This window comes from Pleurodeles waltl, chromosome 1_2 (genome assembly GCF_031143425.1).
Source record: "Pleurodeles waltl isolate 20211129_DDA chromosome 1_2, aPleWal1.hap1.20221129, whole genome shotgun sequence".
Lineage (NCBI taxonomy): Eukaryota > Metazoa > Chordata > Amphibia > Caudata > Salamandridae > Pleurodeles > Pleurodeles waltl.
The window spans coordinates 849,534,671-849,560,142 of record NC_090437.1 but is presented as its reverse complement, the minus strand read 5'-3'; positions in this window follow the sequence as shown (position 1 = coordinate 849,560,142).

Here is a 25,472-nt window from a genome sequence, read left to right as displayed (position 1 = left end):
ACGTGTCTCTGACTATTAATTTTCTCACCTGTCCAGGTGCCAAATGGGCCCTCGGGCTGAGGGGTCAGCATCTCCCTTCTGAGGTAAGCCAGATCTGAATACCAAGGGTGATGGGCTTCTTTGAAGCCCCTGCTTTGGAATGCAGATTTGTAGGTTGTCATGTTAAGAGAGGTGTGCTAACACACCTGTCAGAGCAGGCTTTCCTGTCCACCGAGAGCAAAGGCTCTCACCAAGGGTCAGAAACTTGTCTTTTGGTGGCAGGCTATTCAAAACTATTCACCCAGCACATGGGTAAATGGTAGGTGTTTCATGGGCCACCTCTAAGGTGCCCTCTGGGTCAATGTATTAATAAATCTATCACTGGCATCAGTGAGGGTTTATTAATATGAGATCGTTGATGCCAAACATCCCTATTTTCATTGATGCCATCATGTAGCTCGGGAACTCGTAATGACCAGTGTCCAGCACATTTACTTAAAAGGGTTTTCCTGTTCACTCACTATGTCTAAGAATGAACAAAGACACAGCAGAGGTATATCTGCTCTTGCAGATATGTCCTCACATGTAATATAATGTACCTTTATTTAGGGATGTAAGGTCTGTTGTAGGTGTGGCTTACATATATTGCATGCAGTGTTAGGGGACATGGCACACAGGCTGTGTGCCATGTCGTGTTTTCACTTCAGCTACACCAAGACATGCAGCCTGCAATGGCAGTCTGCATGTGCTAGGTGAGGGGTCCTTGAGGGTAGCACAATACATGCTCTTGGGGACCATATTTAGTACCCATGCATAGTGCCAATCGTGTTGCCAATTGGGGAATATTTGCACAGTTTTAGGGAAAGAGATATGGCACTGGGGACCTGTACAGCTGGAACCCAGAACACTTTTAGTCAAATTTGCATCAATTATCATACAGAAAGTGGGGGTGCGAATGTCAAAAAGGGGCACTTTCCTACACTCAGAGTTTACATATAAGCAGCCCCTCACAATGAATGTGACTTTTTTTTCAATTTTCAGGTCCCTTCATACTCCTGTGGAACCCAGAAAAGAAGGTAAAGGTCCCACAGAAGTGACATGGCATTAGCTTGTTGGCTCAATTGGTCCTGCTGGAGTACCATGTTGCTCTATGGGAGATCAAAAGAAAAAATGAAATTAAAGTAAGTTGATTCGCAAGAAAGTGAACAGTAGTTAAAACAAGACCTTAGGCTGTAAAAAAAACAGGACAAAACTGCCATTTGCCATTGTTATTTAAGCGAGTGAGTTGGAAAAAATGATATACACATCCATCATGGAGTTGCAAAACTGGGAAGAAGGAGTCTTTGAATCAAGTAAGAACCACGTATAACTTAACATCATGATCGCAGATACCAATATATTAGTGGTGCTTATGGCTTCTACATCATACCCACCAACTAGGCCTGAGAAGTAAGCAGTTGTGTGTCAAGTTTGTAACACTTATTCCAGGGCAAAAATAGAATAAATGGCCAAAATGTCACTTCCAGAATATGCAATCAAGAACTTTATTGTGGCAATCTTAGACAGTACTCCAAGGGCACTTCCAGATTGTGGAAGCACCTAGACCAATGCACCCAATTGAGATTGCCCAGGCTTACAACCAGAGGGAAAATGCAGTAGGTGATGAGGTACAAAGTATTTGAGGAAGGGCCACATTTAACATGGTAGCCCCACACGTTTTACCTGGAAAATAATGTGGTTTCAAACTGTAAGTGCCTGGGGCCCTGCTAAACAGGTTCCCAGGGCCAGATCTCTTCCTCCAAAACTGTACAATGTTTGGCACTTCAACCACCTTTGAGAGTCCTTAGTAAATGGTACCCCTGGTACTTAGAGCATGGGTAATGAAGAGGGCCCCTGAGAGCTGCAGCACCAATTGTGCCACTCTAAAAGGCCCCACACTAGCCTCATGCAGACTGCCAATGTAAGGGCATGACAAGGTGAATCTAAAGTTGCAAACTCCACATGTCAGTCACACATAGTGCCATGCTCACTAACACTGCATGCAATATTGGTAAGTCACCCATCTGGCAGGCTTTATAGCCCACAGGCATGGTGCACTATAATGCATGTGAAGGCATATGTTTGCATGGGCAAATATGCCCCTACCATATCTTTGCTAAACCCTAAGACATAGTAAGTGTACAGGGGAGCCATAGCAAATGCATGTGCTGAACACTAGTCATTACGAGTTCCTGAGCTACATGATAGCCTCTCTGAATCCTGGGTTGTTTGGTATCAAATAACTCAAAATAATAAACCAAAACTGATGCCAGTGTTGGATTTATTATAAAATGTACCCAGAAGGCACTTTAGAGGTGCTCCCTGCAAAACCTAACAGCCCTGGCATGTTTTCTGACTGGTCTTTACCAGACACAATTCTGAACTATTGGGGTGAAAGCCTTTTGCTCTCAGGAACCAGAACAGAAAGCCTTTCCTGGGTGGTGGTGTTACACCTCCTCCCCCAGGTAGACATCCTGTACCAGCGGTCAGCTTCAAAAGTTTTACCGCCTTTGAAATCTGACCTGCTAGTAGCAGATGGCTGTCCAATGGTTTTACCCACACCTTTGGTGGGAAAACCAGTGGGAAAACTGGCAAGGGCAGGAGGAGTGGCCATCCCTATCTTGCACCACCCCTCAGGTGTGGCAGGCAAGATGACCACTCCATTTCTTTTTCCTCAAATTTGGATGGCAGGAAAATAGCCAATCAGGGTTAGGGACGTGACCCCTCCCCTCAGTTAGCCACCCTGAGATAGGTGGCCCATTGGCCACTACCAGGTATTCCCCAAATCCCCCCTTAATGCAGTGTTTTGTGGGCATCCCTAGACCAACAGATCAAATTCAATGGACACAAGAAGACCAGGAACAAAGAAAACCCAAGGCACAAGAACAGAAAAACCCCAGAGCACCTCCAGCCTTCTGAACATTACCAAGAACCTCCCTCAGAATGAAGGTATCACTCTCCTGCACCCTGCAGGCAAAGAACCAGTGAAGTCCAGTTCACGGACCGGCTGCTGACCAATGAACCGGACCTGGAAGCCCAACTAAAATCTACATTGTGGACCTGAAGGCCAAAGACTACCAGTGTGCCAAGTGTGTTGGCACTGGGACTTTCAGGGCTTGAGATGTAACATTACTGTTGGTACTGGACCACCTAATGTCACACACCCAGAAGCAAAGTCCATTCTGGAAGTCCAAAATCCCAGAAGCAAGCACCAGTTGTACGAACTACCCCCCAGAGTGGCCCTGCTGACCTGCAATCTACCCGCTACATGACCTGCACCTGGCTCCAAGTCTGCAAGATGCATAATTTCTGGCTGAATTATCTGCGCTGCACCCAGCCTCCCTGGCCCCTGCATCAACAAACCACCTGTGCTTTAGAGGACCCTAACCCCTTGCCACCTCCACCCTCTGAGGGGACCCAACGGACTTACCTTTAAGTCAATCTGTGTGTTTCCAAGTGGTCCCTTCTCTCTGTTGTGCACTAGCTCCAAGACTTTCAGCCGCTGCTCCCTCTTGAACCAGGCACTGCCCAAACTTCTTCAGCTGGCTCACAGGACATTTCGATGACCTCGACCTAAAAATAGGATTTGACACTAGTGAGAACATTGCCTGATTTTATATGCATTTTAAAAGATTTTCCCATTCATTCCTATGGTGCATAAATACGCACAAAACAGAACTTTTTCTAAACTTTGAAAAATCATAACTAAAAAAGTACTTACTATAAATTGATGATCTTGGTCCTATAAATTTTAGAAAAATCTGAAGTATTTTTGTAAATTGGTCTCAAGTTATTCTTTTGAGTGTGTGTCCATATTTATTGATACTGAGAGTACAACAAATGCTTAGCACATCTCCAAGATAAGACTGTCTGCTCTTCCACATTACCACAAAAGCAGAGCATTAGGTGGTCTGCTTTTTAGTCCTGGATTCCAAACTGGGGTTGCATGGACTCTCTGCACAGCGTGCATCTTTTTTGTGCACTATATAGAAAGCCAGCTTCTTACAATGTACTAAAATGGCAACAGGAGGAGCAGGACTTCTGTACGGCTTATTTTAAAACATACTGTAATGAAAGTCATTGGGTAGTTCCAGACAAGACTGGCAAGAGAGTTTTCACTGAAGCTATGGACATGCACTTAACAGAACACCACAAAAATCTGAACAAAAAACATAAGAAGTTAAAATAAAAAAAGTACAATAAAAAAGTTACAGCATTATTAAGTTAAAACATTCCTTAAAAATAATTGTAAAAAATACAAAAGAACCTTACAAAAAGCTTGGCGCTTTGCAGGATTAGAGTAAAAAATGTTGACGCTAATCCTGCAAAGCAGATTGAGGCTCATTGAAAACAATGGATTGCCTCCTTTTAATGCCTGCTCTGTGCAGGCATTAAAATTGCTGCTAAAAATGGTGCAAAGAAATAATTTTTCAACTCCGCTACTGGGGGTACACCCCATTGCATACATTATGCCTCACGCAGGCATAATGTGGCACTAGGGGTTACAAAGTTGCGCAATGCATGCATTGTGCCTCTTTGCATTTATGGCAAGGGGAAGAAGCCACCTTAGCACTGCCTTAATTTAAAAAAATTACACTAAGGTAGTGCTAGTGTGGTGCAAGGGGCTCTCAAATCAGCCCCTTGATCTGTTGTGCTGCCACTGCCCCTGCTAGCTACTCTTTCTGGGAAGTGTGCTACTCCTTTGTTGCCACCTTACCCTCTGTTCTATGTGTTCATGTTCCTGCCTTTCCCCTCCTGCCCCCCATGGTCTGAAGTAATGTTGCTACCTTTGCTGCTTGCAGTCAAAGCTTAGCTTGTTACCCTTGCACCTCTGTCGCCTGTCTTCTGTCCTCCATGTGTGCACACCTGTCCACTCTTTCCTGCCCATTGTGGTACTTTGAGCTGGGACAGTCTGTGATGCCTTCCATCTCTGGTCTCTTTGCTGACCCTGGTCCTTCTCCTGTCCCTGTCCTTTATTCTCCATTTTTATGACACTGCCTCATTTCGCTTGTCCTCTGTTGCCAGATTGCACCTCCTATCTGTGCTAGCCTGCTCTCTATGGTCAGCTTGATGCCTCTGCCCCTGTCGCCTCCTGTCCTTGGTTGTCCATTGCACTGCTTCTTCACATGTTAACCTGCCCTCTGTGGTCAGGTTGCTGTCCCTGTCCTCTCACCTCTAACCCCAGTTTTTCATTTGTGTGACTCTGCACACAAAAAAACAAAAATGTAAAAGAAAAAGATGGACCAAATCTCTTCTGCACACAACATAGACATAGACTGGTTAGATTAGAAGATCATGCATAGCACATGGCTAGCCAGCCATAGGAGGGTGGATGTAGGGCCTGGCCAGACACCAAGCCCTGACACTGCTGTGATGTCACATATTACATCACTATATATATATATATATATATATATATATATATATATATATATATATATATATATAGATATTACCTACTGGCGGTCACAGTTAGGACCTAGTTTCAAAAAGTGTTTTTTTACTTGCCTTTATCTTTGTTACCATTTGACAAATCTTCACAGAATTTTCCAAAACAAGTGTTCCCAAGAATTTTGTTCTGCATAGGAAGTTCTGGGGTGATCCGTCAAGAGGGGGTTGAGAAAAAGGGGGCTTTCATTGGCTGGCCACAACCTGATCTGAAAGTTGTGGCTGCCATTTTCTATAACAGGAAATGGTCTCTGAATCTGAAATGTGGTAGTAAAACAACTGTAAAGTGACATTAGCTGTCAGGATGGAGGTACTCTGACCCCAGGAATTATTGAGCTGAGTGGTTATTATAACAGGTTATGAGTCTTAAAATTGGGAATATGATTTTTTTTCACTCACCATGGATATTCACAAATCCATTGCGATGCTCAACGCGGGCCCCTTTGTAACTTTGCAATGAATTTGCGAATATCAGGAAAAGAAATTAGCACACTCACTCACCTACTTAAACATTATGTAACCATTCACAGATCCACTCAGGCACTCATGCACCCACTCACAGACACACTCATGCACTCACTCACCCACTGACAGACCAACTCACATTCATACACCTACTGACAGACCCACTCAGCCAGTTATGCACCTACTCACAGACCCACTAAACCACTCATGCACCCACTCACATATGTACTTGGACACTCAAACACCCACTTGCAGACCCACTCAGCCAGACACGTACCCACTTGCAGACCCACTCAGACACTTACTGTAGGACCTGGCCTTTTTGCCGGATTATCCCCAAACCTTTCCACTTTTTCCTCATATATTCACTCCCAGAACAGAACAGTAGGGCCGTTTGTGCATTCAATCGAGACAGTCACACAAAGGGAACTGAGGTGTTCCCTGCATATCCTGAAGGCCTTTAGTCAGTCTGATGTCTCTTCCTGAGCTAGAGTGGTGGGAGGAACTGACATTTGCGCATGAATAGGTATGTGCCTGTCCTCAAATAAAGCAGGCTCCAACTCCCTGGAGTATGTCTGGGGCCAGGGCATGGAAAGGCAGGGTCCTGTGCACTACAAAGACTTCTCTTTGAAGTTTGCCTACTTCAAAGCCAGAAATGGGTAAAGTTCTGCCAGGAAGAAGAGCTGGATGCTGTAGGGGGAACTGCCACTCTGCCTGTTGCTTTGTTGTGCTGGCCTGCTGCTTGCTGCTTCGGTCCTGGGAGTGTAATGAATGGACTTGGCTTTCTAAATCCTGCTTTGAAAGGTTCTCCAAGGGCCTGGGCTGAGCTTGCCTCCTGTTAAGAAGTCACAAGGACATCAAGGACTTCACCTGACAGCATGTGGGCACTCTTTTTGAGAGTCCTGACTTTCCAAGTATTGTCAAATCCAATTACTGGGCCCTTGGGAGTGAGTTCTGGTGCAACAAGGAAGAAACTAGTGCATCGACTTCCAGAATGACTACAGATCTGGTGCTGCTCTCTGACCCCATGCCGCTGCCTGCACCAGAGCCGCAGTCCCCACTGAGTGTAATGGCTGCAACCTGCAGTGCAGACCTAACACCGCTGCAGCACTTCTGAAGTGTTGCCACACCATGAGTCCAGAGTGCTGTGTCACCAACATTCATGGCACCCGACTCCAACTCAACAGCAGCACCTGTGGCCCTGTGGCGCCTTGCATCTTGTCCAGCTGGATTTGTCGACCCTTCCTTGTTGTAAAGAACTACTGATTCACTGTCAATGTCACATCATCTCCTCTGCAACCATAAAAATATGACACCTCATCTCCCTGGTGGCAATAAGGAATGGATGCTGCACCAGCTCCAGCAACGCCTCACCTCCCTGATTCAGTGAAACTTCTTTGTTTCCTCATCATTTTCCAAGGTACTGTAAAAGGGGTCTATACATTTCCATGGTCAATCGCTCTCCCTAGCGGATGGCACCGGACTGTTGAAAGTGACTCCACCAAGCTGTTGTGATAGCCTCAGTTGCAGCTATTGTGTTTCTAAGTGCTATACTACATTTAGACCCTCATTATGACTTTGGCGGGGGAAAAGTCTATCCGCCGAAGCTGTGCGGTCAGAAAACCGCCAGTGCAGTGGGCTGACTGCGAGGGCTATTACGAGTTTCCCCCTGGGTAGGCCCAGCATGAAACAACCCACAACATTGATGCCTGTTCATTATAAAGCCGGCGGCAATGTTGCTGTGCATCAGGTGCAGCAGCACCCATCACGCTTTTCACTGTCTGCTGGCCATGGGAGCCCCTGCACTTCCCATGCCAAGTGCATGGGCAGTGCAGGTGCCCCTATGGGGCCCCCGGTCCCACTTCTCCACCAGCCAGCAGAGAGGGGACCCATAATCCCCACAGCACTGCCTGCAGCACTGCCCTGACAGATTAGGACCGCCGGCACCTCCAGCCCCTCCAGTGGAGGACAAGTGGCGATGCTGATGGTCCGACCGTGGCGCAACCCCCACTGTCGTAAAATGGCTGTCGGACCGCCACATTGGCGGCAGTCGGACCACCACCGCAGCCCTGGCTATCTTAAGACTGCCAGGGTCGTAATGAGGGGCTTAATCTTTGAAAATTGGTATCTTTATTTGTGTATGTTGGATTTTTGTCATTTTGGTCTTGTTTTTCTCAGATAAGTATTGACTATTTTTCTAAATTGGTGTGGAGCAATTTTGTTGTGTTTACATTGTGTTAGCATGTGTGTGTCTGTGTGCGTGCAAATACTTTACACATTGCCTCTGAGATAAGCCTAACTGCTTGAGCAAAGCTGCCAAAGGGGTGAGCAGGGGTTATTTTAGCTGTGTGACTCCCTTGCCCTGACTATTCTATTAGATTCCTGAGTTCTTGTAAAGTGCATGGCTGACTGAAGGCCTCCCAGCACTAACCAAGACAAGCACAAAGCCAAAGAATGAGGAGTTGACAGTCAAAGAGCCTGGTTTTCAAGGCTTTGTGAAAATAGAGTTCGTGTTCTCTAAGGCGCGGTTCAAGGGGCAGCAAATTCCAGAGTCTCTGGACCAGATAGGAGGTGGATCCACCACCCCACTGAGACCTGTGGACCCAGGGCACCTTCAGTAGATGGCAGAAGAAGAACAAAAAGATATCTCTAGGAGACATGGAATGGCGAATGAGTGGAGCAAAACAGGGCCCTTGTTGTTGACAGCACTATGCATCATACATAGGGACTTAAACTCAAGTGGTCTTGCAGGACCTTGGAGGTGTACATGTGTTTGGGAGTGTTCGTCACCAAGCGTGAGGCAGCATTTTGCACCATCTGCAGCCTCTTGGTGACATAGCACAGAGTGATAGAGACTATAATGTCCCAGTAACACTTGTTTTTTTCAGTGAATACATACATGCATAAATATTCACTGGAAAAAACAAATGTAACAGGGGCGTTATAGTTAGAAAATATAATTTAAAAAACATATAAATTCACCTAAAAAACATTGGTATATTAGCAACACTCACCCATCTGGTTCTAACTGACTTCAGGGTAATGGACACCTACACAAGAAGTCACATCAATCTTAAATTGAAATTCATCAATACAGGTGTGTGTAATAATTTACCCAAAACTACCATAACCTTTGCTTAAACAGGACACCTAATTTGAACGACATAAACCCAAAAGAAAAGTAACAATTGCACAACACACTGCTACAAGTAAGTGTTCACAGAATGTACAGCCAATGTTAGCTTTAAACTCCGAACGTGTCATAGATGTATGAAGGTCACAAGTCCCCTTGGTATGTGTAATTTCTGTCAAATATTAGATGTGTTTTAACTCCAAGGTGTCGTTTACCCAGTGTAATGTGTATGTGTATATTACCATCACATCATGCTAAACAAAACACACATGCATTTTCCAGTCACAAAATTAGAAAAAAAACAAAAATTTTGGTGTAAGTGCCAAGCAACATAATGAATAACATGTCAATCACAAATGTACAACACAAACGTATACATCATAAAAAATATCAAAAATAAAACCTGGCTTTGTCATTGTCAGAAATAAGGGTAGGTGCATGGCATAAGCAGAAATTACACTATAGGCAAACAATTAGTAACAATTACCAAAATAATGCCAGGACAAAGGTATTGTAAAGAAAAGAAAATGTTTATCGAAAATGTAGATACTTCTCTCAAAACATATTTTTTATAAATTAAATTAGACAAAAGGTTTCAGAAATGTAATGAGTCCCAATCCTGGGTTGCATGCCCAGAGCTTGCCTCCTATTTGAACTGCTAAGTACAACCTCATCAGGAAGGTGCCAGAGAGCAGACACCTCAATGATATGTCTTGGAGGGGGTGTATTTGCATTTGAGAGTGGTGGACTTGGTTTTGGGAGGGGTGGGTTTGGATTTAGAAGGTTTGAATTTGGATTTGGGAGGGGTGGGTTTGGATTTGGGGGTGGTTTGGATGTGGAGAGCGGGTTGGTGTTTGGAAATGGTGGTTTGGGTTGGTCTGGGGTGTGGAAGGGATGGGTTGGGGTGTGGTTTTAAATTTGGGAGGATTTGTTCAGGATATGTAAGGGGTCAAGACAAATAAAAGGTCTTGCATGGGAAAATGGGTAGGGTGGTTGGCAGGGAGCTCGGATTCTGAGGTAGAGGGTGTGGCAGTGGGTGATGGGCGTGTGTCTTTTGCTGGTGCAGTTGTCTGTGGGTCTGATATATGTAGTGTAAGTTTTGGTTTGTGTTTCTTTCTGGGTGTCTGTTGTCCGGGTGAGTGTGGGCGTTTGTGTACATTGTGTGTAATGTCTAATGTTTGTGTGTGTGCTTGGGTGTGCCATGGAGTCCCCTTGTGTAGTTTTGGCACCTGCAGATGTGCTGGTGCATGTGTGTGTGGTGGTGGTTGTGCATGTGTGTGCGATGGTGGGTGTTTGTGGGTGTGGTGGTTCTGCATGTTTGAATAGTGGTGGATGTGGTGTCTGCGGGTGTGGTGGTGCTGACTGTGCATATGAGTGTGGTGGTGGCTGTGGTGGATGTGGCTGTGCATGTGGGTGCGGTGATGTGTGTGGTGCCTGTGGGTATGCTTGTTGTGGTGGTGACATGTTTGTGTGGCTGTTTTTTTTATGTGTATGTGTGAATATGCTGCTTGTGTGTTTTACATGAAGACCATGCAAAGGAGTGAGTATGCTATGGATAGTGCTGAGAATAGGGTTTTGGGATGGGGAAGGAGTGGGAGTTTGGGCACAAAGTTGGGATGGGTGGGAGGCTGCACTGAGTGAGGAAGCCATACCTTGGAATTACCTATGTAGGCCAGACATGGCGCTGTGAACGCCATTCTGGATGGCATTCAGTAATGCAGTCTGGCCTTCAGAAATAGTCTGCAAGAGGTCAATAGCCTCCTCACTGGGAGCAGCCTGGGAGAGAGGGGCAGCGAGGGATGTGCCTATAGCAAAGGTGATGCCGACCCTTTTAGTGGGGCGTGTATGGCCAAATGGGGGGAGCAAGAGGGAGGGTAGAGATGGGAGCATGGGTGGTGGACGATGATGCAGGTGGTAATGTTGCAGTATGGTCCGCCACCACTAGGGACTGGTCTTCTGTGGAAGCCTCCGAAGACAATGTCGAACCACTGGAGATCTCTGTGCTAGTCCCTTCACCCTTTGTGGCACTGTGCCCTTCGGTGTCAGTGGTGTCTGTACCGGAAGCACAGTGCCCACCTTCTTCCCTGCCAACATGACCAGTGTCACCTTCACCTTGCCCAGATGATGCTGAAAACACAGATACAACAGTGTGAGTGTATCTGTGTAAATAGAATATCACATAAACGTTGCTCACAAAACATTTGCCAAGTCAACATATTTAACCAGCTTCAAGGCTCCCAAACTTGGCTTCTTTACCATCAGTATCTCATACATGTAAGGAAGAATTCCACAAACTATTTGCTCACAGTCTAGACAGTCCCCATGCTAGCTCCTATATCATGTATGTCCGTGTCTCTAATTCACTTTTATTTCTCTGCAAAGACTGTTTTTTACCTCTGATTTCTCAATTGTACTAGGCCTGGGTGGAGTTCAAGTGACCAAAAAACTCCACTGCGCTGTTAGAAATGGGGTCTTTGGTTGGCAGTCAGGTTACCCCCTGTCCAAGCAAGGACCCTCACTCTAGTCAGGGTAAAGGAGAATCACCCTCAGTTAACCCCTGCCCACACCCTTGGTAGCTTGGCACGAGCAGGCAGGTTTCCCTTCAGAAGCAATGTGTAAAGTATTTGTACCAACACACACAGTAACTCAGTGAAAACACTGCAAAATGACACAACACAGGTTTAGAAGAATAGCTAACATTTATCTAAACAAAGCAAGACCAAAATGACAATAATCCAACATACATAAGTCAAGGTATGAGTTTAAAAAGCAAAAGAGTCTTAAATCCTTTAGAAAACAGTGAGAATGCTGTTATTGCACAAAAGTACCTCAGTAGTGTCAAAATAAAGCTGCACGGGTGAGAGTGCATCAAAAAAGGCCAGCGATACGTTGATTTCTCACTAGCAAGCGAGACCGGGCAACAATTCTCCTCCGCTGGGCCGGCGTGCATCATTTCTTTTTTCCCACTAGACAGCGATGCATCGATCCGGGCGGGCTTTGCATTGATTTTCCGCACCCAGCAATGTTGCGTTGAAATCCAATTGCACTGTGTCAAGAAACCGCGCCTGCATGGGGGCTTGTGTCGTTAACAGCAGCAGCTGCGGGTGCTGCACGTCGTTTCTCAAGCTGTGTTGAGTTGATCTCCCAGCCATGATGCAGATGGACTATTGATTTTAGCCACAAGGCCAGCAGCCCGTCATTTATCAGCCGTGAGGCGGTGGTGTGTCGAAAGTTTCCCCGCTCAGCATTCTTCACATGGATTTCTGTTCTTTTCTACCAGCTTCACCTTTCCAGGGCCCAGAGACAGGTTAGGGTACCACTTGGCAGGCAGGACTCTCAGCAGAAAGCCCAGGTGCTGGCGGAGAGAAGTCTTTGATTTCTCTGAGAATTCAACAACAGGAGGCAAGCTTAGTTCAAGCCCTTAGAGATTCTTCACCAGTGGGAAGTCACACAAAAGTAAATCTTTGTCCCCTCTCAGGCTGAAGCAGCCACTACAGGCCAACCCTGCAACACACAGTCACAGGCAAAGGGACAGTACTCCTCCTCCAGCTGCTCCAGCTCTTCTTCTTGGCAGAGGTTTCTCTTGTTTCCAGAAATAAGCTCATGTTCAGGGGGTTTGGGTGCTCTTCTTATACTCCTTTCTGCCTTTGAAGTAGGCCTACTTCAAAGAGAAGTCTCTATTGTTTTCAAAATCCCGCCTTGACCAGGCCAGGCTCCAGACACACACCAGGGGGTTGGAGACTGCAATGTGTGAGACCAGGCACAGCCCTTTCAGGTGAAAGTGACCACTCCTTCCCTCCCCTCAGCCCAGATGTCCCATTAGGATATGCAGGCTACACCAACGCTCCCTTTGTGTCACTGTCTAGAGGAGAGGTGCAAACAGCCCAACTGTCAAAATGACCAAGACAGGGAATCCACAAACAAGCAGAGTGACAGAATGGTTTAAGCAAGAAAATGTCTACTTTCTAAAAGTGGCATTTTCAAACACACAACCTAACACCAATTTCACTAAAAGATGTACTTTTAAATTGTGGGTTCAGAGACCCCAAAATCCCCATGTCTATCTGCTCCCAAAGGGAATCTGTGCTTTAATAATATTTAAAGGCATCTCCCATGTTAACCATAAGAGAGATAGGCCTTGCAACAGTGAAAAACAAATTAAGTACTATTTCACTGTCAGGACATCTAAGACACATAAGTACATGTCCCACCATTACCATACACTGCACCATGCCCATGAGGCTACCTAGGGCCTACCTAATGGGTGTCTTACATATATAAAAAGGGAAGGTTTAGGTCTGGCAAGTGGGTACACCTGCCAAGCCAAATTGGCAGTTTAAAACTGCACTCACAGACACTGCAGGGGAAGGTCTGAGCCATGTTTACAGGGCTACTAATGTGGGTGGCACAACCAGTGCTGCAGGCCCACTAGTAACATTTGATTTACAAGCCCTGGGCACCTCTAGTGCACTTTACTAGGGAGTTACTAGTAAATCAAATATACCAACCGTGGATAAGCCAATGTACCATACAATTAATACAGGGAACACTTACACTTTAGCACTGGTCAGTAGTAAAAAGTGTCCAGAGCAAACAAAAACAGCCCAAAACAGAGTCCAGCACACAGAAACAACCTGGCAAAAAGTTAGGGGAGACCATGCCAATGATGCCAAGTCTAACACGGAGTTCGGCACAAGGCAGAGTGCGTTAGCTCACGCCGTTTGTACTGATTTTAAGCACCAAGTGTTTGTCTTGCGCTGTAACATTAGTTTGAACAGACAACTGCTGCTCCCATGCAAAAGTTTGAACAAAGTAATTTGATGATCAAGGATATTCATGATACTCTAACATTATTATCTATCACGGAACGTGAGGAAGACCCTACTATCATATCACAACTTTTAAAGGATCTTGACATTACACCGGATATTAACATAACTAGTGGGCTTAAGAGAAAATCGAGATGGATACCCAAGGCCTCCCACATTAATAATCTTGATGTATTTTATGACATAATTTGTAAAGACTTAGATCGAACCATAACTAAGGACAAACATCAGAGGGTTAACTTGACTTTTGGTGAACAACAGGCCTTGAAGCTTCTTCAACAAGAGGAAGGCATTATCATTAGACAGACTGATAAGGGTTGTACCGTTGTTGTCATGAATAGGCTAGACTATGAGAATGAGATTTGTAGTCAATTGAGTGATGATAGATGCTATGAAAGTATTGCACACAACCCGATTCTGGGATTATCTAATAGGATCAACAGTAGACTTAAGATTTGGCACCAACAATCCCTTCTTAGTGATGATAAATATTTATACTTTAAAGTGGATCGTCCCAAGTTTCCATGTCTTTATACTCTACCCAAAATCCACAAAAAATTACCATTTCCACCGGGAGGCCAATTGTTTCTGGCATCTTGGGACCAACAGAAAGATTGTCTGAATTTCTAGATCTTTTTTTGCAACCTTGTGTGAACAATCTTCCCTCCTACATTAAGGACACTAAACATAGCCTCAGCATACTGAATGATATGGAATGGGAGGAGAATACGCTATTGGTTACATTGTTGCGTTATATACTAGCATTGGACATGATCTAGGTTTACAAGCAATACGACATTTTCTAAATAGAAAATCGGCTAGTTTGTGGGAGCATACAGAAATGTTGGTCACTATGATAGATATGATACTGTTCAATAATTTCTTTCTTTTTGCCAAAAATTGGTACAGACAAAAACAAAGGGTGGCTATGGGTTCGAGATTTTCTCCTTCCTATGCAAATTTATTCATGGGTTGGTTTGAGGAGAAGAGGGTCTGGGGTCCTGGCTCCACTCAGTGGCAGACATATATTTTATTTTGGGGTTGTTACATTGATGATTGTTTTATGATTTGGACAGGCAGTGTAGAACAACTACTTGATTTTTGCAAGTATCTCAACTCTAACAAGGTGAACATCAGATTTACTTATCAATATAGTTCTTTAAATATTGAATTCCTGGACGTCGAACTATTTATAAAAGGGAGCAAGATTCATAGCAGATTGTTTTGTAAACCTACTGCTTGCAACTCTAATTTACATTCAAAAAGTGCTCACCCTAAACATCAAATCGCATTGATACCTTTTGGGGAAATGGTGCGTGCTAGAAGTAACTGTAGCAAAGATTTTGTACAATGTATTCAAGAGATGGGTAAACATTTTGTACAAAGAGGTTACTTGAGGGGTATGATTGAAAAAGCACAACATAAAGTCATGTGTATTCCTAGGGATAAAACTTTAAAACCTACCATCACTTCTGTAATTGAGAGGAAGGCCAATAAGGTCAGACTGGTCACAGATTATACCAGAACTTCCATTTTGCTAAAAAGGATGCTGAGTACACACTGTAGCTTACTATCTCAAGATGTTACTCTTAAAGATCTTGTTTCTAATAGACCTGAAATCACATATTGAAAAGGGAGATCATTGAGGAATATGCTCAGTCCTAGTTTTCCAATACCTAAATCACGGGGAGATTGGCTCTCCGACCATAAGAGAGTTTTTTTCAAATGTGGCCACTGTGGGATGTGCAGATGGGCCTGCCATGGTAATACGGAACTTTCCAGTACTACCAGTCACATTTATAAGATCAAATCGGCTATCAACTGCAACACGACATATGTAATTTATATCATAATGTGTAAATGTCAATGTATTTATGTTGGTAGCACTATTCCTCCCCTAAGGATAAGGATCGGTGAGCATGCAAGAGCACTTTTACAAGATGATGAGAGATATCTGATAGTGGCACACATGAAGACCTCCCAAGCACAGGGGGCTAACAAGACAGTTGGATTCTTTGGTATTGAACATGTACCAAACGACCTCAGGGGAGGCAACAGGGAACTCACCCTTAGAAGAAACGAGGCGCTTTGGATTATGTGTCTTAGAGCAGTGGAGGACGATCTCAATACAGATCATGAACTTAAATATTTTTGGGGGGACTGAAACCATAGATTATCATCTGCTCCTAACTAAGTATTATGTGACTATGGTTCATAACAGATTCACATGTTGGTTCTGTTTATCCTTTTGCATTTATCAAATGTTATTTCATATTATACCTTTTCTCTGTCATGTTTGTGAACATAACTTATTTGTTGCTTGAGTTAACCTCATTATAGCAATATTTGGGGCTATTATTGCTGCTTATGGGACTTTTTCATTGCTTATGACTGTTGACTGATATATGGTCATAGAATTTGAACATGCACACACATGGTCTACAATAGATTGCTTAACAAAGTATAGGTAATTAATTCTAACATAGGGATGCAGATAAGCAGGCGAAATGATTTTTAGTTTTAGTTAGCTATTAATACAATATTGTGGTGTATAGTGCAAACAGGATCCAGGTGATCTGAGAATGTTGGTTCATTTTTATTTTTTGATACACTTACATTTATTTGACAGTCATTGGGTAGATTAGTGTGGTCAGTGTACTGTAAGGTTTGTAGGTGCTGGTTAATACATAATCACTTCTGGCAGTTTACTCGTACGGGATGATGCACATAATATTTGGAACAACACTTGATTGGATTGGAGAGCATTGTTTTCGCTGATATATAGTTGGGTAGTTTTTTTCCCCACACAATATGGTGGTTTAGTGGACACTGTGCACATTAGTCCTTTCTCTATGTCCGTGATTTCTTTATAGGGAGTACCCGAAAGTAAAGATGGGCTGCGTACTCGCAACTTCTTTTTATGTTTCTGGACGAACACTCAGCACAAATAGCTTCGCTCTGTATATATTTGAGGTGAGTGATTGATGCTATCATAATGTCTTCAATACGGATAAGAGTGGTCTTTGTAACATTGTTCAGGAAACTCTTAGTTCCCTAACTGATTAAGCCACGGTTCCCCGAGCATCTGAGTTCTGCGAGAGAACGATCTGTTTCCAGGTTGTTTATTGGGTGATATACCCGCTAGCAGCCTTTCACATAATTTCCTTGCAATCGAAGATACTATGGACTCACGGTCGACATAGTTTCCAAGAAATTGTTTACTTTGATACTTTGCGGTTTAATGTTGCCTGGGTCACGTGAATATACCCTCTTTTGTCTCGTACATTTTAGATAGTGGTTTATGTCCACTGTACGCTCAAACTCAATAGTTCTTATTTGAATGGTTTTCCAGCTAATATGACGAGGGGCTTATAAGGAAATTTGCCTGCCAAGAGTAGTGAAACCTGCTGTTAATTTGATAACAGACTACCGTATCAGGTGGGATGCGTGCTTAGGTAGCACATGTGTGTGCATGGGTCATCACACTTGTCCATTTTTACTTATCACCATGGTTCATTATCCTTATTTTGACTTTTACTGATTTATGTGTTTTTAATTCTTAGTTTGGAACTTATGGTTTTGGCATGTTTTGAGCACACCAAATATTCTGGGTGTATTTCTAGATGACTTAATTAAGATTTGATGTTTTGAGCACACCAAATTCTCTGGGTGTATTTCGTGATGAATTGATCACGGTATAATATTTCGTTTGGAATGTCACAAGTCACTTTTCTGTGTTTAGAACCCTATCTATTCTAAGTATATATAGAAGGAGTTGAATCCTTTATATTTGGTTTCCATCCCTGAGACACCATGGTGAGGGGTACAGTATACTATGTAAATTATGTTGAGTTCTGTTTCTATGTTTTTAGCCCAGAGGAAGTCATGGGGTCACTCCCCTAGACGAAACACATGTTGGCTGAGCTGTATTTAAAAGTCATAATTTTTCTGGTGTAACCAATAAATTTCCAATTGGTTGAAGTAAACGAAAGAACTGCGATGTTTGATTTCACCTTTCTACAAGATACAGATTTTTTGTACAATTTGGTGCCTTGGACTTTGACAGTTCATCGTTACTCATCAATGAAATCCACACAAATTATCATACTATTAACTGAAGACTTTTTTAGCGTGTGCCTCTATCTATGTAAACTTGATACATTACTAACCCACTTCAGTACAGAGCAAAAATATATTCACATTTCCAAAAGAGTCATGTTTTGGGCCTGATACTGACTGTTCAAGATGAAATACACCAACATCTAAGTGATGTAACCTTTCATCTGCAAATGTCCCTTTAAATATCACATTTCTCACCATCATTGAGGTTTCATCTGGACATAACTAAGGAGGGTTACATTTAGTTTGGAGTACATGTAACTCTGTCACCAATGTGGACACATTCCTGTGTGTTTCAATCAATACAGTTTGGCCTAATAATTCATGTTGGTTGACATAGAGTGGCTTACATGCACATTTGTGAAGGACTAATGCTTCATGCCAATCTGCTACTGTCTAAATGAACTGACTTGAATCTTTCAGTAAAATACATATTTCTAACATGTTTCAGATAAGGAATGATGCCATTGTACACGTTTCCAGTCCTTTTCGACCAGATGCTTATTGTTATTTTGTCATTGTGCAAACTTGCCAATGTAAAATCTGTATCATAAGTGATCAGTATGCCATGTTACCAGTAATAGGACCTACATTACCTACTCACATTGGTGATGGAGCATCACACCTGACCCAATCTTCAAATGGGGCATGTTTGGCACAACTGTCCCTCATAACAGAGATGAAATGAAGGTACCTCTTCTTTTGCATGCAGCCATGTGTTTGCTGAAAACAGTACTTGGGTTATGATGGCGACCTTTAGCACAAATCAATACACCAAACACAGCATCAGACAGTGTCTGATAAACTTACTCCTCCAGAAATCCTTCTGTGCGTTGAATGTGTGTGAACGATCATGTTGATGCCATATTAGATTGCTGTAAATAAAAATGGTTCAACAACAAGAATAGCTCTGTGATGCTGCTGCTGTTGGGCCCTCAATTACCCATCAAGCTCCAGGATTCAGGCCATTACGGAGGTCAGGGTGCGACGCACGCAGTTACCTCATTAGGAGGATGGGCCGAGCTGGACTTCATCTGACTTTCTGGTCCAGTATCGTATGTCCTCCCACCTCTTCCTGCAATTCTGGCTGCACTGCTTATGGACCCATTGGCAATGGCCTTCCAGATGTTGTGCTTTTGATGGGTGTTGACGTGTATGGAGAAGAAAAAATAACAGCAAAATAACTTTTGAGTGATTTTGCTTTGTCTTTAGTGATGTGACACAATTTTGTTGCATCTCTTACATGCATTCTCAAAACAATCAGCACATATTATTTTCAAACATTTTAACATTCCTAGGAAATACACATTTTCAGTGATCTGTTGAGTAACTTCAACACGGTATATCTCCTCATGTTACCAATCAAGGCCACAAACATCTAGGCCAGGGCTATGAAACCTTTGCTTTAGTGAGACCCACTCCTGATTAGTCCAAATCATTGTGAGTTACTAAAGGCCAAACAACTTGTACACAATTTGCACATAACCACAAGCACAGCTACATTGGTGTAATGCTTAGTCTTTTAAGAGCTAGATAATATAATTTGCACCACATACAGTGACTAATGGCAGTATGGAAGGGCTGCCATGTATCAGTGATTGGGTGATGTATGAAAAAGTGTGTGGGACATACTTGTATGGATGATTGAGAGCCTGTGCCATTTAAACTTGCAGCAAAGGAAATACCTTTCCCCATATGCAGCACCATGACATGTTTGAAACACACAGATGCTCTTATTTCAAAATATGGGATGTATTTTCACTTGATAGAACAGCATCAGACAACTCCATAAATTTAAACATTCTTCTTGCACTTTACATTTCACTCATCTCAACGTGGGCTGTATGTGTTTACTTATACTAGTGATACAGTGTCTATTGGCCACTGGAAGTAAGGGGCTTGCAGTTGGTCTAAAGAAATCTGGAATTGTGAGTAACATGAACTGAAAATTCAGCTTATTTTTCAGCTGACTTTAATGTACAGACATTTCTAACATTGTCAAACAACATTCTGCACCCAGCTAAATTATTCAGTTTGCTGCACTCCAATAACAGCACTTTACTCATGAACAAAAAGGGACAAATTAGCCTGCGTACAAAGGAGGAACAATGTATTTTGACAGACATTTCCTACTCAAACATGTACCTGTTCCTCTGGATTCCCATAGAGCTGGCTGTACAGGGATAGGACTTCCCTGGTGAGAAGCTCCAATTTCTCAGGGGAGACAGCAGGGGCTCTGTCACCTGCTTTGCCTGACAATCTGGCTCCCAGAGGTTAGTAACAGCTGCACAAGTTGAGAAGGTGTTGTTGGCTACAATGTTAGGAGGCAAGTGAGATTGTTTCCTGTTGCTACATACAAGTACATGGTGTATGCACTCCGCAATGGAGACATACACAGTAATTAGCTTTCGTGTGAAGCTATTCTGACAGCAAGGTTAGGCACCCATCATTTTGGGACATAAAGCTGTACAGCGGCTGTTCATATATTCTTCCAGTGATTGCATTTTTTATTCTCAATTAATGTGCTGCTCCCGAACAAAACAGAATGTCAACACGCTTCAGCTGACTCCTTCTACTAGACACTCACCAAATTCACAGAACTACATCATATACTTCTCTAGTCCTATGTCTATTGTTACAGCTACACTCTTGGAAATAATGGTTCCGCCATCTTGCAGTGTGAACGATACTCCAGTTGACAATCATATTATTCCAAATTACTTGATGTTCTTCACAATCCTACTATTACAAATATATACACATACTTCACATAGTGCAATTCATTTAAAATCATATATAAAGATTGAACTGGTGGACCAAATTAGATTCATCAACTCACCATAATAATACGTGTCTATATATACACGTATATATGTGTATCCATTTGCCCTATAAAAAAAAATATTTTTTTACTATGTATGTAATGTTAAAGGAAGTGGCACACAGTCTTCTTAGTTCATACGCTATTTGAAGTGGTCCTATAGACTTCCAATAAATAGGGTCGATACTTGATATCCAAATTTAAAAAAATGTAACATATGCATATACATCACAGTCTGACATGGACGATTGTGCAAAAAATAGTGTGTATCCATTTACCTTTAAAAAATGTATAAAATGTTCCACTATATATGTAATATTTAAATAAAGTGGCACATGCACATACACAATTGTATTTTGAAATGTTATGACCAATTTGATTAATTCATAGACTTGTGGGAATGATCATGTAAGCTACCAATAAATGAGTTCTGTAGTTGGCAATCAAATTATAAAAAATGTGTGATATGTGCATGTAAATCACAATTTGGCATAGACAATTATGCAATAAATAGTCAATGATCTGATCCTAGTGCCAGGACCAGGATAAATCACCCATTGTATCCATATGACCTCTGCACAATGGATATACCCCTCATATATATGTGTACTTTATATACAATGACATGTAGCTATAATAATCAATGGTACCAACCAATTGCATAGATAAAAATATCCAACCCTCTATAATAACGTGTTTTAGCAATCAATTTGGGGTAGCTTATATCAATATTTCATACGTCAAGTGACATATATATATTGCAGTCCAAGCAAAATAAATGAGATCTTCATATAAATGCATATTTACTCATCCTTATGATGGCAATTGATATCCACTAACTTATGTCAATATTCTATAATTAAAGTGGCATGTGCCTTGCAAGTTGCAATATGTATAAAACGTGTAGATTTCCCATCTGAGTCGCCACAGCTACACCTCTAATCTCATTTACTGCATCTGATGATCATCTATTCCATACACTAAATATGGTTAAAGGGCACAAAGTATAAAAATTGTGCATAAGTCAGCATATCATACTTGACTATGTCCTGTTCATAGTGTCCCCATCAAGCAAAGAATGTGAAAGAATTGGTATCTAACATGGCAAATGTCATTAACCACATAGTCTATAAAGTACTAATGAATGTTATGCTATTGTATGGAGTTGTTAACGTGTCATTCTTCCATGCATAGGAATTGCTAATATCAATAGACATCTAACTCATAAAAAATGCCCTGTCATGCAAATAAAACTTCATCAATATAAAATTACTGCAAACATCAATAGTCACAGTTGGTACTACTTTCACATAGATGTGGTTCATTGTCATATTACCAGAAAGTGACATCCTGCATGGAGCATGAACCTAAACAGGAGTATAGATGGAACAGATCTTTACAAAGGGAGTATATACATTTCACCTATATCCATCCAATATTTCCTACTGTCATATTAATATCATCTTTATTTGAACCATTCATCCTCTATAGGTGCACATGTAGTTCAGCATCCAAATTGTGTCCCTATGGCTTTTCTGGGCCCAATGTTAGGATCATTTTGGATTCCATTCTCCTTATTTCTAATGTCCTACCCCCATCCTTGGATCTAACTTTATTTGTTTAATTCAATAGAAGGTCAGAGTACTGCAATCTCCTCCAAGAGTGTCCCAAAAATGTTTTGCTAACGGATAGGATCTATCTTGATTTTTGATTGCTCTCTAAGATGTTGCTAAAATCTATTTTTCAATTTGTGGATGGTGCTACCTACATATTTTATCTGACAACCAAATTGGATAATATAGATCACATAGTCAGTTTCACATGTAATTCTTTCTGTGATGGGACACCTTCTTCCCTCAAATGTCTCAAAGGTTTGCATGTTCACAGCATATTTGCAAGCTTTACGGGGGCCACAGCCCCAAAACCCCAAAGTATTTTTTGTCAACCAAGATGTCTTCTATTTTTTCTCTCTTCTCACAAACAAACTCTTAGTTAGCAAGCACCCCGATGAACTAGCTTTCTGATATGTAATCTGAAGATGCTGGCCAACCCTTGTTTTAATATGTTGGTCTTATAGCAGGACATGCCACTTATGATTCAAAATATTTTTAAGTCCTGATGCTGACAATTATATTCCAAAAATAGTATAGGTTGGGACATGCCATCATCTGTGTGTTCACTGGGGTACTGATGTTTAAAAAGCAAATCCTCCCTTCTCTTACATTTTGCCCTAGTATACTCATCTATGAGAACTTGCTGTGGATCTCCAAAAATCTCTGCATCATCACCAGTATTTCTTTCTCAAATGCCAAGTTATTGGATAAGATTCTATGGGCCCGCAATAATTGACTGTAAGGAATGCTCCATTTTAGAGCCTTCGGATGCCCACTATTGTCATGTGGTATTGAGTTGCATGCTGTTGGCTTATGAAATACAGAGGGCTTCAAGTTTCTCATCTCTCACTTCAAGCTAAACATCCAAAAATTTAATATTGCTCCTACTCCATGTTGTTACTAGGTGGGTATTCAAATTGTTCTTCTTCAATAAGTCATATATTCCTGTAGGGCGTTCTCATGACCATCCCACATGAGAAACAGATCATCTATAAATCACACCCACAACACTACTTTCTCCATGTGGGCACTTAGTTCATCCGACATTGCCACTTCTTTCTCCTGCCATACCATGTTAACGATCACGTAGGTTGGCTCAAATGATGTCCCCTTTGCCGTACCTTGTTTTTGAATCTAGTACTCATTGTCAAATAAAAAAATATTGTGTGTTAAACAAAATGATGACATGGTCATTAAAATTTCTGTATGTTGAGCAAATTCTATGGGACGTGTGCTCAAAAAATACTTGCATGCTTCTGTTAGAAATGGGGTCTTTGGTTGGCAGTCAGGTTACCCCCTGTTCAAGCAAGGACCCTCACTCTATCATTCTATCACTCTAGTCAGGGTAAGTCACTCACAATCCAAATTATCCTGTGCTCACCCTCTGGTAGCTTGGCACTGAGCAGTCAGGTTTAACTTAGAAGGCAATGTGTAAAGTATTTGTGCACTAAATCATACAATAATCCAATATAGCACCATAAAAATACACCACACGGTGTTTGGAAAAATATATAATATTTATCTGGATATTTGCAGGTCAAAATGATAAAAGATGCAATAAGAAATTGTAGAGATATCACTGAAAAGTGATATGAAGTGTCTTAAGTCTTTAAAAAGCAAACAAAGTCTCTTTCAAGCACAAAGTACCTGGAAAATCTCCGCAAAAGGCAGCAGAGGAGGAGATGCGTGGAAAAATGGTGTGTGTGTCGGTTTTGCCCCTTCACACACAGACTTGCATCGTTATTTTTCACGCGGGGAAGACGTGCGTCGATTTCCGGTGCGCGGACAGGTCTCCTCTGTGGGTCGCGAGGTTTTCAGATGCCCTGGGGTCTGTGCGTGGAATACTGGCCTTGTCGTACGGCTGCGCTTCATTCCGGTGGACTGTGCATGGAATTTTCTTCCTCACAGCAGGCGCTGCGGCTGCCTTTGAAGTGGGGGAGACTTCAAAGAGTGGCTTAGAAGTGCGCCAGGTCCCCTTTCAGTTCAATCCTGTCTGCCAGGGTCCCAGTAGGGGGTGTGGCAGTCCTTTGTGTGAGAGCAGGCCCTCCCCCCTCCCAGCCCAGGAAGACCCATTCAAAATTCAGATGTATGCAAGTGAGGCTGAGTACCCTGTGTTTGGGGTGTGTCTCAGTGAATGCACAAGGAGCTGTCAACTAAACCTAGCCAGACGTGGATTGTAAGGCACAGAAAGATTTGAGTGCAAAGAAATGCTCACTTTCTAAAAATGGCATTTCTAGAATAGTAATATTAAATCCAACTTCACCAGTCAGCAGGATTTTGCATTACCATTCTGGCCATAATACATATGACCTTCCTACTCCTTTCAGATCAGCAGCTACCACTTCAATAATGTATGAGGGCAGCTCCAATGTTAACCAATGAAGGGAGCAGGCCTCACAGTAGTGTAAAAACAAATTTAGGAGTTTTACACTACCAGGACATGTAAACTACATAGGTACATGTCCTGTCTTTCACCCACACAGCACCCTGCCCTAGGGCTTACCTAAGGGCACCCATTAGAGGTGACTAGTATGTAGAGAAAGGGGAGGTTTAGGCTTGGCAAGTACTTTTAAATGCCAAGTCGAGGTGACAGTGAAACTGCACACAGGCCTTGCAATGGCAGGCCTGAAACAAGGTAAAGGGGCTACTTAAGTGGGTGGCACAACCAGTGCTGCAGGCCCACTAGTAGCATTTAATCTACAGGCCCTAGGCACATATAGTGCACATTACTAGGGACTTATAAGTAGATTAAATAGTCCAATTGGGTATGATCTAAGGTTACCATGTTTAAAGGGAGAGAGCATATGTACTTTAGTACTGGTTAGCAGTGGTAAAGTGCGCAGAGTCTTAAAAGCCAGCAAAAACAGTGTCCAAAAAGTGGAGGGAGGCAGGCAAAAAGTTAGGGGTGACCACCCTAAAGCTGTCAGGTCTAACAGCTTCCATGCCAAATTGATGTTTGATCGACATGTATAAGGATGAACCATCCATTTCACTGAGAGAGAGCTAGTTTGTCAGGGAATGTTATC